Source organism: Scyliorhinus torazame, chromosome 3 (genome assembly GCF_047496885.1).
Source record: "Scyliorhinus torazame isolate Kashiwa2021f chromosome 3, sScyTor2.1, whole genome shotgun sequence".
Classification (NCBI taxonomy): domain Eukaryota; kingdom Metazoa; phylum Chordata; class Chondrichthyes; order Carcharhiniformes; family Scyliorhinidae; genus Scyliorhinus; species Scyliorhinus torazame.
In genome coordinates, this window is record NC_092709.1 from 154,639,173 (window position 1) to 154,651,247 (window position 12,075).

Below are 12,075 nucleotides of genomic sequence, written 5' to 3' on the forward strand. Positions count from 1 at the left end.
AAGGACAACCTACCTCTGCCAAAGGGTGTCCTGGAACCCTTTCCAAAGGGGTATCATTGTACCTTTCCAAAGGGGTATCCTCGCTATCCATAAGATTCCGTGAAGCTCAGACCTCTTCTTACCTGTTCTCATCTGCACACTCCAGATTCCACACTCCTGCTCTTAAAAAATCCCACTTCAGTGGAGGCTGCTGACGATTTAAATGGCTAACTGCACCTGTGAATCACACATGTATGAACCCTGACCTCACTCCAGACCTGCATCTGCAAAGATGCGCGATGCTGGGTTGGGCATTTCAGATTTTCTGTTGTTTCCAGGATTTTTGCCATGATGGTGAGGCTCTCTGGGGCGGCATGGTGGCGCAGTGGTTAGCACTGCTGCCTCACAGTGCTGAGGATCCGGGTTCAATCCCGGCCCCAGGTCACTGTCCGTGTGGAGTTTGCACATTCTCGTGTTTGCGTGGGTTTCACCCCCACAACCCAAAGATGTGCAGGGTAGGTGAATTGGCCACAGTAAAATTGCCCCTTAATTGGAAAAAACAGAATTGGGTGCTAAATTTTAAAAAAACTGATGAAGAGGTTCCCTGCCATGGCAAAAATCTGCGCCTATGCTTATTTATTGCCACTCGCTCCAATATCCACTGATCTTTGGTAAACAGCAAATGCTCCAGAAGCACCTGTACTAGTTTCTATCCCAAGCCCTGATATATTGGGGATTGCTTATGGTATTTATTAGTGCTCAATCCACTATCAAGTCCCTCCCCGACAGGGAATTCAGAATGAATGTACTATTAATTATTCATTTTCTACAACCACCTTTCCCCATGGAATTAGGTCACAGGTCAGTAATTATTTCAGCTATTCCAGTCCAAAGATGTGCAGGTTAGGTGGATTGGCTATGCTAAATTGCCCTTAAGTGTCCAAAAAATGTTAAGCCTGGGGGTTACTGGGTTACGGTAGATACGTGGGCTTCAGTAGGGTGCTCTTTGTAAGGGCCGGTGCAGACTCAATGGGCCGAATGGCCTCCTTCTGCACTGTAAATTCAATGATTCGATGATTCTATTGGGAGAACAGACTTGAGGGGACTAAACCTCCTGTTGCTATGTTCTTTGTTCATCTTTGGAGTCTCCTTTGCACCCCAGTACATTTTAGGCTGATTTTCTTTTCCAACATCCCTTCCAAAGTTTCTCCTATTGACTTTCTAGATATTGTTTCTCATCCTCTTTATTTTACTCTCAATATAACTTTTGGTTAGCAGAGAATGATTTTTTTAAGCAGATGAGCATTAGCATAAAAATGACAACAATTTGCAAACAAATTTAATTTACTATGAGTAGTTAAAATGTAGATAATTTGAAGGTGTCTGTACATGATCCTAAAAAGGACATGTTTGGATGACCCCATGTTCATGGGCTATTTTCTGACAGAATTACATTTAGCAATAATCATAATAGTTACAAGCATAGAAGCAACTGGAACACTGTAGGTTATAAAACAAGGTTAGAATTTAAATAAATAATTTTGTAGAATCACTTTAGAACAGCCATTTCTCAGACCGGAGTATAAGCATGGTGCACTGTAACGGTTTAGGGTATTTTAGTTTTCTTAATTAGTGACCAGTCATACTTTTAAGATTTTTTGGAAGTTGTGGAGGCAATTCTCCGGAAAGATTTTGAAGTATGGTAGCGAGTGGGAACTGCCGCGAGCTTCACGGCTCACAGCCTGGCGAGGCCAACAATACAATACAATATTATGGTCCACCTAACGAGGCCCCACTGGCTTCACGCAGAAACGATGGATCACCAGCCGATTCACCGGGACCGCGCTCGCCAGCACGCCCCGCAAACAAGGTCAAGCAGCACTTAAACAGCACTTGCACAGTCAACACCACTCAGCTCACAGCCATGGCGCCGTGATGCTCAGTCCTTAGAGACGCGGACCTGGGGAAGCTCCTGGATGCGGACAAGGCCAGGAGGGATATCCTGGGCGCGATTCTCCCAGCCCCGTGCCGGCCCGGAGAATCACCACAACTGCGCCACGCCACGCATCCCCGACGCCGGCGCGCGATTCTCCAAGGTGCAGAGAATCGGCGCCATTTGCGCCGGTGCATTTGGTGTGGCGCCGGTCGCGGGCCGCCGATTCTCCGGCCCAAATGGGCCGAGCGGAAAAAGCAGAGTCCCGCCGCCGCCGTCCACACGTGGTCGCTGCCAGCGGGAACTCTGCGCAAAGAGTCGGGGGGCAGCCTGTGGGGGGTGGGGCTCTGTCCCCAGGGGGGGGGGGGTTCCCATGGGGTCTAGCCCGCGATCGGGGCCCACCGATCGGCAGGCCGGCCTCTCCCTCCCCAGGCCTACTTTGATGCGTGTCCGACCCCAGAACCCCCGCGCCATGTTGCGTCTGGGCCGGCACATTCCGTAAAGCCACTGCGCATGCGCAGGTTGGCGCCGCCCCCAGTGCGCGCCAGGAAGTGAGGCTGGAGCGGCGTGAATCGCTCCAGCACCGTGCTGGCCCCCTATGGGCGCCAAAATCGCTAGTGCCCGTGCCCGTTTCACGTCATGAAACGCGACGGCGTGGACACTCTGTCCCGCAATCGGAGAATCCCACCCCCTGTCCCCTGAGGGTCCCAAAGGGTGAGCCAGAGGGCAGCCAATGTCGCCTGGGATAAAGTGGAAGTGGCTGTTGGCTCAGGCAGCATGACCAGGAGGACTGGCCTCCACTGCACAAGGTTAATGGCCTACACGGGTGAGTTGGCACCACCACTCCCCTGCCGCCGAGAACTTCCGCCCTCATGTGAGCAGCCCCCCCCCCAACCCTCCATCTGACCCCAACACTGCCTTCATCCCTCGCTCCCTTCAAACGCCCCCAACCTTCCTTCACGATCAACCCCCCTTCCCCACCACTGTGAACCTCGCATGCGGCTAACAATGACCTCTCTGTATATCCGCAGGAGAAGCTGTCCCACAATCGCCAGGAAAGAGCTCAGACTGGTGGAGAGGTGCTGGACATAAGAATCCTCACTACGTTTGAGGAATGGGGCCTGGAGGTTTTGGGGATGGCTGAGGACAGAGCGGTCACCAATGCGGAGACCACCCCACATAGGCCCAATCCCCCGCCCTAGCTCCATAACCCCACCCTAGCTCCCTAACCCCACCCAACCTTTGGACATTAAGGGGCAATTTAACATAACCTGCACATCTTAGGACTGTGGGAGGAAACCGGAGAACCAGGAGGAAACCCACACAGGCATGGGGAGAATGTGCAAACTCCACACAGTCACCTGAGTTCAGGAATTGAACCAGGGTCCCTGGCGCTGTGAGGCAGGAGTGCTAACTACTGTGCCACCATGCTGCTTGCACTACATTTCTTCAGTGCATGTCTCACCCGACCTTCCTGACTCAAGCCAGGTGAGATTTGGGTGGCGCAGTGATCATTAGAGTCCAGTGTCAGAGTCCAAAAGTACCGCAGTGAAGGAGAAGACACCCCCTTTTTAAAAAATGACACTGGGGAAGTGGGGGCAGTATTGTCCCAGCCGGGTTGGGAAATTCTGTGCGGATGGGGAGAATGGGAGTGTCCCACGTGGGGAATGGTCTAGTTATTTAAAATAGTTACACTGAAGTTAGAGTTTTTATTTCTTATAATTTCTTTAAAGTAACACTGGCAGAACCGTTCAAAGTTAGCGAGTTAAACCGCTTTGTCAGATGGTTCCCAGTGCAGCATCATTGTCCAGGGGAAGATAGTACTTCTGGATGATTGCCGCTTAAACCCTTACCTGGGAAGCTCCGAGAGGGATCCCCAAGTGTATCTTTGGGGTACCCCCAAATCTGACGCTACGGAGCCAGCACGTTACAGGCCTATAGTTTTGCAAAATAAGTTGTTTATAAACACGTGGGCAGCACGGTAGCATAGTGGTTAGCACTGTGGCTTCACAGCGCCAAGGTCCCAGGTTCGATTCCCTGCTGGGTCACTGTCTGTGCGGAGTCTGCACGTTCTCCCCATGTCTGTGTGAGTTTCCTCCGGGTGCTCCGGTTTTCTCCCACAGTTCCCAGCAGGGGCATGGGAACCTGGATTGTAGTTTTAGGGTAAGGGAGAATGAGAGTATAGAGGTCAGGAGCACAGATTTGACGTCGCAGGAGGGGGCCAGTGTTCAGTAGGTGGTTTGAAGTTTGTCTACTTCAATGCCAGGAGTATATGAAACAAGGTAGGGGAACTGGCAGCATGGGTTGGTACCTGGGACTTCGATGTTGTGGCCATTTCGGAGACATGGATAGAGCAGGGACAGGAATGGATGTTGCAGGTTCCAGGGTTTAGGTGTTTTAGTAAGCTCAGAGAAGGAGGCAAAAGAGGGGGAGGTGTGGCGCTGCTAGTCAAGAGCAGTATTACGGTGGCGGAGAGGATGCTAGATGGGGACTCTTCTTCCGAGGTAGTATGGGCTGAAGTTAGAAGTTAGATTTGGAGGTAGGAGAGCACTTTGGGGACAGTGACCACAATTCGGTGACGTTTACGTTAATGATGGAAAGGGATAAGTATACACCGCAGGGCAAGAGTTATAGCTGGGGGAAGGGCAATTATGATGCCATTAGACGTGACTTGGGGGGGATAAGGTGGAGAAGTAGGCTGCAAGTGTTGGGCACACTGGATAAGTGGGGCTTGTTCAAGGATCAGCTACTGCGTGTTCTTGATAAGTATGTACCGGTCAGACAGGGAGGAAGGCGTCGAGCGAGGGAACTGTGGTTTACCAAGGAAGTGGAATCTCTTGTTAAGAGGAAGAAGGAGGCCTATGTGAAGATGAAGTGTGAAGTTTCGGTTGGGGCGATGGATAGTTACAAGGTAGCGAGGAAGGATCTAAAGAGAGAGCTAAGACGAGCAAGGAGGGGACATGAGAAGTATTTGGCAGGAAGGATCAAGGAAAACCCAAAAGCTTTCTATAGGTATGTCAGGAATAAGCGAATGACTAGGGAAAGAGTAGGACCAGTCAAGGACAGGGATGGGAAATTGTGTGTGGAGTCTGAAGAGATAGGCGAGATACTAAATGAATATTTTTCGTCAGTATTCACTCAGGAAAAAGATAATGTTGTGGAGGAGAATGCTGAGCCCCAGGCTAATAGAACAGATGGCATTGAGGTACGTAGGGAAGAGGTGTTGGCAATTCTGGACAGGCTGAAAATAGATAAGTCCCCGGGACCTGATGGGATTTATCCTAGGATTCTCTGGGAGGCCAGGGAAGAGATTGCTGGACCTTTGGCTTTGATTTTTATGTCATCATTGGCTACAGGAATAGTGCCAGAGGACTGGAGGACAGCAAATGTGGTCCCTTTGTTCAAAAAGGGGAGCAGAGACAACCCCGGCAACTATAGACCGGTGAGCCTCACGTCTGTAGTGGGCAAAGTCTTGGAGGGGATTATAAGAGTCAAGATTTATAATCATCTAGAAAGGAATAATATGATCAGGGATAGTCAGCATGGCTTTGTGAAGGGTAGGTCATGCCTCACAAACCTTATTGAGTTCTTTGAGAAGGTGACTGAACAGGTAGACGAGGGTAGAGCAGTTGATGTGGTGTATATGGATTTCAGCAAAGCGTTTGCTAAGGTTCCCCACGGTAGGCTATTGCAAAAAATACGGAGGCTGGGGATTGAGGGTGATTTAGAGATGTGGATCAGAAATTGGCTAGCTGAAAGAAGACAGAGGGTGGTGGTTGATGGGAAATGTTCAGAATGGAGTACAGTCACAAGTGGAGTACCACAAGGATCTGTTCTGGGGCCGTTGCTGTTTGTCATTTTTATCAATGACCTAGAGGAAGGCGCAGAAGGGTGGGTGAGTAAATTTGCAGACGATACTAAAGTCGGTGGTGTTGTCGATAGTGTGGAAGGATGTAGCAGGTTACAGAGGGCTATAGATAAGCTGCAGAGCTGGGCTGAGAGGTGGCAAATGGAGTTTAATGTAGAGAAGTGTGAGGTGATTCACTTTGGAAGGAATAACAGGAATGCGGAATATTTGGCTAATGGTAAAGTTCTTGAAAGTGTGGATGAGCAGAGGGATCTAGGTGTCCATGTACATAGATCCCTGAAAGTTGCCACCCAGGTTGATAGGGTTGTGAAGAAGGCCTATGGAGTGTTGGCCTTTATTGGTAGAGGGATTGAGTTCCGGAGTCGGGAGGTCATGTTGCAGCTGTACAGAACTCTGGTACGGCCGCATTTGGAGTATTGCGTACAGTTCTGGTCACCGCATTATAGGAAGGACGTGGAGGCTTTGGAGCGGGTGCAGAGGAGATTTACCAGGATGTTGCCTGGTATGGAGGGAAAATCTTATGAGGAAAGGCTGATGGACTTGAGGTTGTTTTCGTTGGAGAGAAGAAGGTTAAGAGGAGACTTAATAGAGGCATACAAAATGATCAGGGGGTTGGATAGGGTGGACAGTGAGAGCCTTCTCCCGCGGATGGGTATGGCTGGCACGAGGGGACATAACTTTAAACTGAGGGGTAATAGATATAGGACAGAGGTCAGAGGTAGGTTCTTTACACAAAGAGTAGTGAGGCCGTGGAATGCCCTACCTGCTACAGTAGTGAACTCGCCAACATTGAGGGCATTTAAATGTTTATTGGATAAACATATGGATGATAATGGCATAGTGTAGGTTAGATGGCTTTTGTTTCGGTGCAACATCGTGGGCCGAAGGGCCTGTACTGCGCTGTGCTGTTCTATGTTCTATGTTCTAAAGACGTGCAGGTTAGGTGGATTGGCCATACTAAATTGCCCTTAGTGTCCAAAAAAGTTAGGAGGAGTTATTGGGTTCGGGGAATAGGGTGGACGAGAGGGCTTAAATAGGTTGGTGCAGACTCAATGGGCCGAATGGCCTCCTTCTGCACTGTGTGTTCTATGTTCTATGTTCTAAAGTTAAAGCAGAAATCCATACAAAGTATTTAATGGCAGAGTAAAATGAAGTACTGATGTAGGCTGACAAGAGTACAGAAAAATGTGAAATCCTGAGTGACAAACGACAATTTTTTCAGTTCCTCACATAGTTAGTTTTCCTCACCGGAAACAAGATGAGAGTGGAAGGCAGCCAGGATTCCTTCTGCACAATTTCTAGTATATGGCTAACAAGCAAAATTGCCAAAGAAATGAAAAACAGGAGAATTCAAGCTTTTTTGTTGAAGTAAGGATGCATGGTACAATGAAACTTCAGGGTGGGGGGGTGGGGATCGGTTTGAAGAAAACACATTTATAAAAGATACAGGGACAGCAAATTTCTAAGCTTGTAGTTTGAGAGATTTGACTATATATTATTGTAGTGAGGAGCTTCTGCCACTTATCCCACTTGCAGAAAGTACAGTTAACAAAATACCTCGTATCCAAGACATTTTATTGAATATTCAAAATAGAAGATCCCAGAAATCTACAACTATGAACATATATACAAATTCAATTCTAAAAAAGTTGTGGTTAAATCATACCGTATTTGCACATTCTACACAACAATGAGAGAAGCTGAATTAAATAATACCAGAGACAAATTAGTGATCAAATACGTTGGATATTGCACACCTTAAATATAAATTGGTGCACATGATTATTAGGTTATGGCAGTGGTACAGTTATTTCAATGGTTGAACTAATTTCATTAAAATACTCTACATTAGTGGCAGCATAAGCATCTTCAAACAAAAGTGTTAAAGATAACAGATAATTTAGAAAAGTATTCGGATATTCTTGTATAATAGCTCATTGCAAATAAGTTCTCAAAAACTTGCACCTCATTTAACAAAAAGCTTGATAAACTGCAATAAATCATTTCTCCCCACCGAAATAATTTCTTCATTAGTTTGAACACCTCCCCATACAACACAGCAGCAAAATCTACCATCTGTAATAGGCTTTCCATTATTAAATGTATTTTTACATTTAAGGATTAGTAAATTAATTCAACTTTCTGAACACATAAAATAGTTAACTTGATCACACAGCATATGTATACAAAACAATCTACATTAGGAATTACAAAAATGATTCTTTCAACAGCATTAGATTGCACAATATCCAAAATCAACAGATTATGACAACAGTTTACAAAGTTTCGATTATTCATAAAACAAAAAATGTAACAAAAGGTTTAGTATAATGAAAGTGCTAAGATAACAAAGTATGAGCAGAAAGAGACCTTGTGACTTTAAGCAGTGAAACACCATTCTATGATGTAGTGAATAGAGAAACTAGAAAATACTCCCCAAATGTTCAACTGTTTATTCGCAATATATGTCAACTAATAGGATAATAAGGTGCACATCAACTAAAAGATGCGCTGAAACTGCTTCATCTGAAGGCCTTCCACAGGGGATGCAGATATCAATTAACTGTTGGGCCCACCAAAATGCATGAAGGTCCTCCTGTTGGTGACAAAAAAAGTAATAGCAATAATGAAATTTGAGTACACAAGTCATTGGAGGGTTCAATAGTTTGATTGATCTGTGTTTGATTATGTTTGTTTGTTCACTGATTCTTGCACACTTGCTCGATTGTTTAAAATTTGGGTGGAGCTAGAGAAATATGAAAAGATTCCAGAACAGTGGGGGGCCACATACGGCCCATTTGGGTTCTGAGTAGGCCCACAAAACATTTTGTTGACCTTTGCCCACGTGCAGGGTTGCCACGTTTCACTGACTCTCGGCGGAGAGATTGCATTTCCCAATTTTCACCGCCCCTCACCAGGCACGTCAGGGTGTGAGCCTCAGTTGAATGCATTTCCATCAATTTCCATCTTATTAATGGGTCCCCTGCCACATGATTTCCCCCTCACTTAATTTTCATACCTCGCAAATGTAATGTCACATCGGCGAGGTTTGCAAGTTTGGCCAGAGGTAAGACAGTCAAGGAGATCTCTCAGGGGCACAGAGGGAAGTATAGCCCCTGGGGGCACTGCCTGCCAAGTTGACACATGCTGAGGCGGGTCCTAGTGGGAGCCCCATGGGGGGTGCTTTGATGTGTGTTGGTGGGGGGGGAAGAGCGAACACTGAGGGTAGGAGAATGACGGCTATACCCCTGTGGTGTTGATGTTGGGGAGGGGGAGGTGTGCCGTTGAAGAATTTCAGAGGGGGTGAAGATTGTGGGGGTAGGTGCGGGAAGGAGAACCCCTGAAGGCTCAGTGATGGGGTCTGCGGGTCATTAGGCTACAGTTCTGATCAGAGCACCCTTTAAAGATGGCACCCTGATCTCTGTGGAGCTGCTTGCTGGCTCTATGATGCCCTGCCTGCCAGAGTGATGGCACAAACTACGTCCCTCACTTTTTTCACTCTAAGAGGCTTAATATTTGGAGAGAAAACTGCTCTGCGCAACTGGAGAGTTACTCGCCAGTTTTCCATCTGAGCCTGACACTTTGCCAAATTCTGGTAAGATTCCACCACATGTGTGTATAATATGCTGTAAGTGCTGAGATATTTTGAAGTTCTGTAAATAAACAGCTTGGATTTAAAACTGAGTACTCTCTGATTTGCTCCAAGATAAATTAGACATGTAGAACAGTGAATCCATAAAAATCATAATCAAAAAATGAAATTATGCTTCCTTGACCTTGGGTTTTATTTGGGTTAAATTTAAGGACAGCTCTTCATTAAAGGTCTGCAGTTTCCTTTACAATGGCAGTGAATTCTTTCCTCACATTAATGTATTTCACACAAGTTACATATTAAACATGCGCAAACTATTTATTAATTTAGAGATAAAGGGAAAAGTTCTCCATTTGGGAGACTATGGGTGGGATTCTTCGTCCCAGGATGCCCAGAATGAGTTCCCCGATGGGCCGAAGAATTGGGCATCGGGGGAAAATCGGGATGGCACCGGGCACCGGCACAAACACAATACACCGATTTTCCCCCCCCCCCCACTGGCAACATGATGCACGATAATGGTGGCATACAAATAAATGCAAATAGGTTTTGATGACTGGAGAGTGGATGATTTTAAGCAGGGGGTCCCTGTGGGGAGGGTCCCCCCTATTATATGGGTCCCTGTGGTCAAGGGGTCCCGGGGGGGGGGGGGGAATCCCCCAATCACAGTGGTCCCTGAGGGGGGGTCCCCCTATTACAAGGGTCCCGGAGCGGGATCTGGTAGAGGGGGATGGGCAGGCAATGCATTGTGAGGGTGTTGGCCCTCGGTTGGGTTCGGCTGGTCCCTTCCAGCGTAGCCCTGGTGTGGTGGATCTTGTGGTGGGCCAAGGGGGTACCCTTTGTGGGGAGGGAGGGTAACCCCCTTGACCCAACACAAGGTTCACCACACCAAGGCCATGCTGGTAGAGAGCACAAGTGACTGGGCTCCAAACATACCTGCCTCACATGTGGCAGAGGTTGGACATCATGCTTTGGACTTATCAGCCATCTCAGAACTCATCATACCAGGGTGGAAGCCAGTTATCCTCACCCGTGAGAGATTTGTTGGAAAAACAAAGGTAGATTTAAGGGATGTATATTTGTATTGGTAAACATTAGAAATAAGGTATGGTTCTAAGTGGGTTTAATTTAATGTTTTTGTGCCTGGAAGGGTAAAACAGCACCAGCAATCCTGGTCCAATTCCAGCCTTGGGTGACTACCTGTGTGGAGTTTGCACTTTCTCCCGTGTCTGCGTGGATTTTCTCCAGGTCAGGTGGATTGGCCAGGCTAAATTGCCCCCTAGTTTCCAAAGATGGGTCGGTTTTGTGGGGGTACGGGCATAGGGCGGGGGTGTGGGCGTAGGTAGGGCACTCTTTTGGAGGGTCAGTGCCAATGGGAGAAATGGCCTCTTTATGCACTGTAGAAATTCTATGATTTTCAATTCTAACTGTAATTCTACTGTGCTTAGAGAGAGCTACGGAGTGAAGAGTAAATAAACCAGCAGTGGTTCTTTAGCAACTAGGACCTTGGAAGGAAGAGAGGTTTTTAAGTTTTAGTTTGGCTAATTTGATTGCAGTTGGAAATAGGTGGTGAGAGAGACAACAACTCTCATAGCTCTACTGGAAGCAGTTGGTTTTAGAAGGCTGAAGAGGGAACATCTCCCTCAGCCTTGCTAGAAGAAATGCCACACTATGGAGTAATGGAGAAAACAGATGCTGGAAATCTAAAATCCAGCTAGTTAAGGAAACTAGTGAAATAAAGAGATATTTCAAAGAAGTCTGGAGTTTATGGAAGAGAAGAAACTGGGAACTAGAACAGATTAGTGTTCAGTAAAGTCACAGAATTGAAAAAGCATTGGATAGACAGAGAGCAGAAAGATATCAGCAGTAGTGCTGAGGTTTCTGAGAAATTACTACAGTTTGGGAGACACTATTTGAAATAATTGTGGAAATTGGTGGGTGGACCTTGGAGCTTGCGTAGAAGCTTTTAAGCCAAAGGAAATCAGATGGGAGAGGTTTGAAACCTGAAAGCAAAACTTTGATGAAAGAATGGAGGGAAAGCATAATTTACAATAAGATTTGCAAGTGGGATTTTTGATAGGGGAACTTGAAATCACTTGTGTGGAAGCCAAAGTTCAGTGAGACAAGGTGACTCACGGCATAAGAAACATCGAGGGGAGTTTTGAGAATAAATCCACAGACATTCACTTGAGTTCAGGGAGGAGTGCGTCTTACCACATTCATCTTGTGTGCTTAAAAGGGACTTGTGTGTTAATGAGACCACTGTTGTTTAAGATGTCCTTTGTAATCAACGTTAATCTCAAAATTGGTGTGTATTTGTTAAGCTAAGGGAGAGAAAGGAATATTGAATAATCAACTTTTCAAGGTTGATAAATGTTTTTTTCTTTGTTGGTAAAACAAATTAGATGTCCTGTCACTCTGTTCCTCCACGTCTTATAAAGATAAAATAAAAGTTATTCTCTTGAGGCAGGTTCCATTCTGGGATATTTCCGTCCAGTTATAACACCAACTGGGATTTTAACAGACTGTTTAAGAAGGAAGAATGCTTTCAGGAGAAGAGGGGGCAATTTTAATAAGATGCAGGGGCCGCACGGTAGCCCATTGGTTAGCACTGCTGCCTCAAGGCACTGAGGGTCCAGGTTCGATCCCAGCTCTGGGTCCCTGTCCGTGTGGCGCTTGCACATTCTCCCTGTGTTTGTGATG

The 12,075-nt window shown here is 46.6% G+C and overlaps 1 protein-coding gene across 11 annotated transcripts in view; it reads right to left on the bottom strand.

Annotated features, from left to right (window-relative positions):
* Nucleotides 1–7,338: 7,338 nt before the first annotated feature.
* Nucleotides 7,339–12,075, bottom strand: part of LOC140408764 (prominin-1-A-like) — a 362,788-nt gene continuing 358,051 nt past the window's right edge. For all 11 annotated transcript variants that reach the window (XM_072496421.1, XM_072496410.1, XM_072496411.1 and 8 more), the window contains one exon: nt 7,339–8,376. The gene's annotated coding sequence lies outside the window, so the exon portion shown is untranslated. The remainder of the gene's footprint in view (nt 8,377–12,075) is intronic.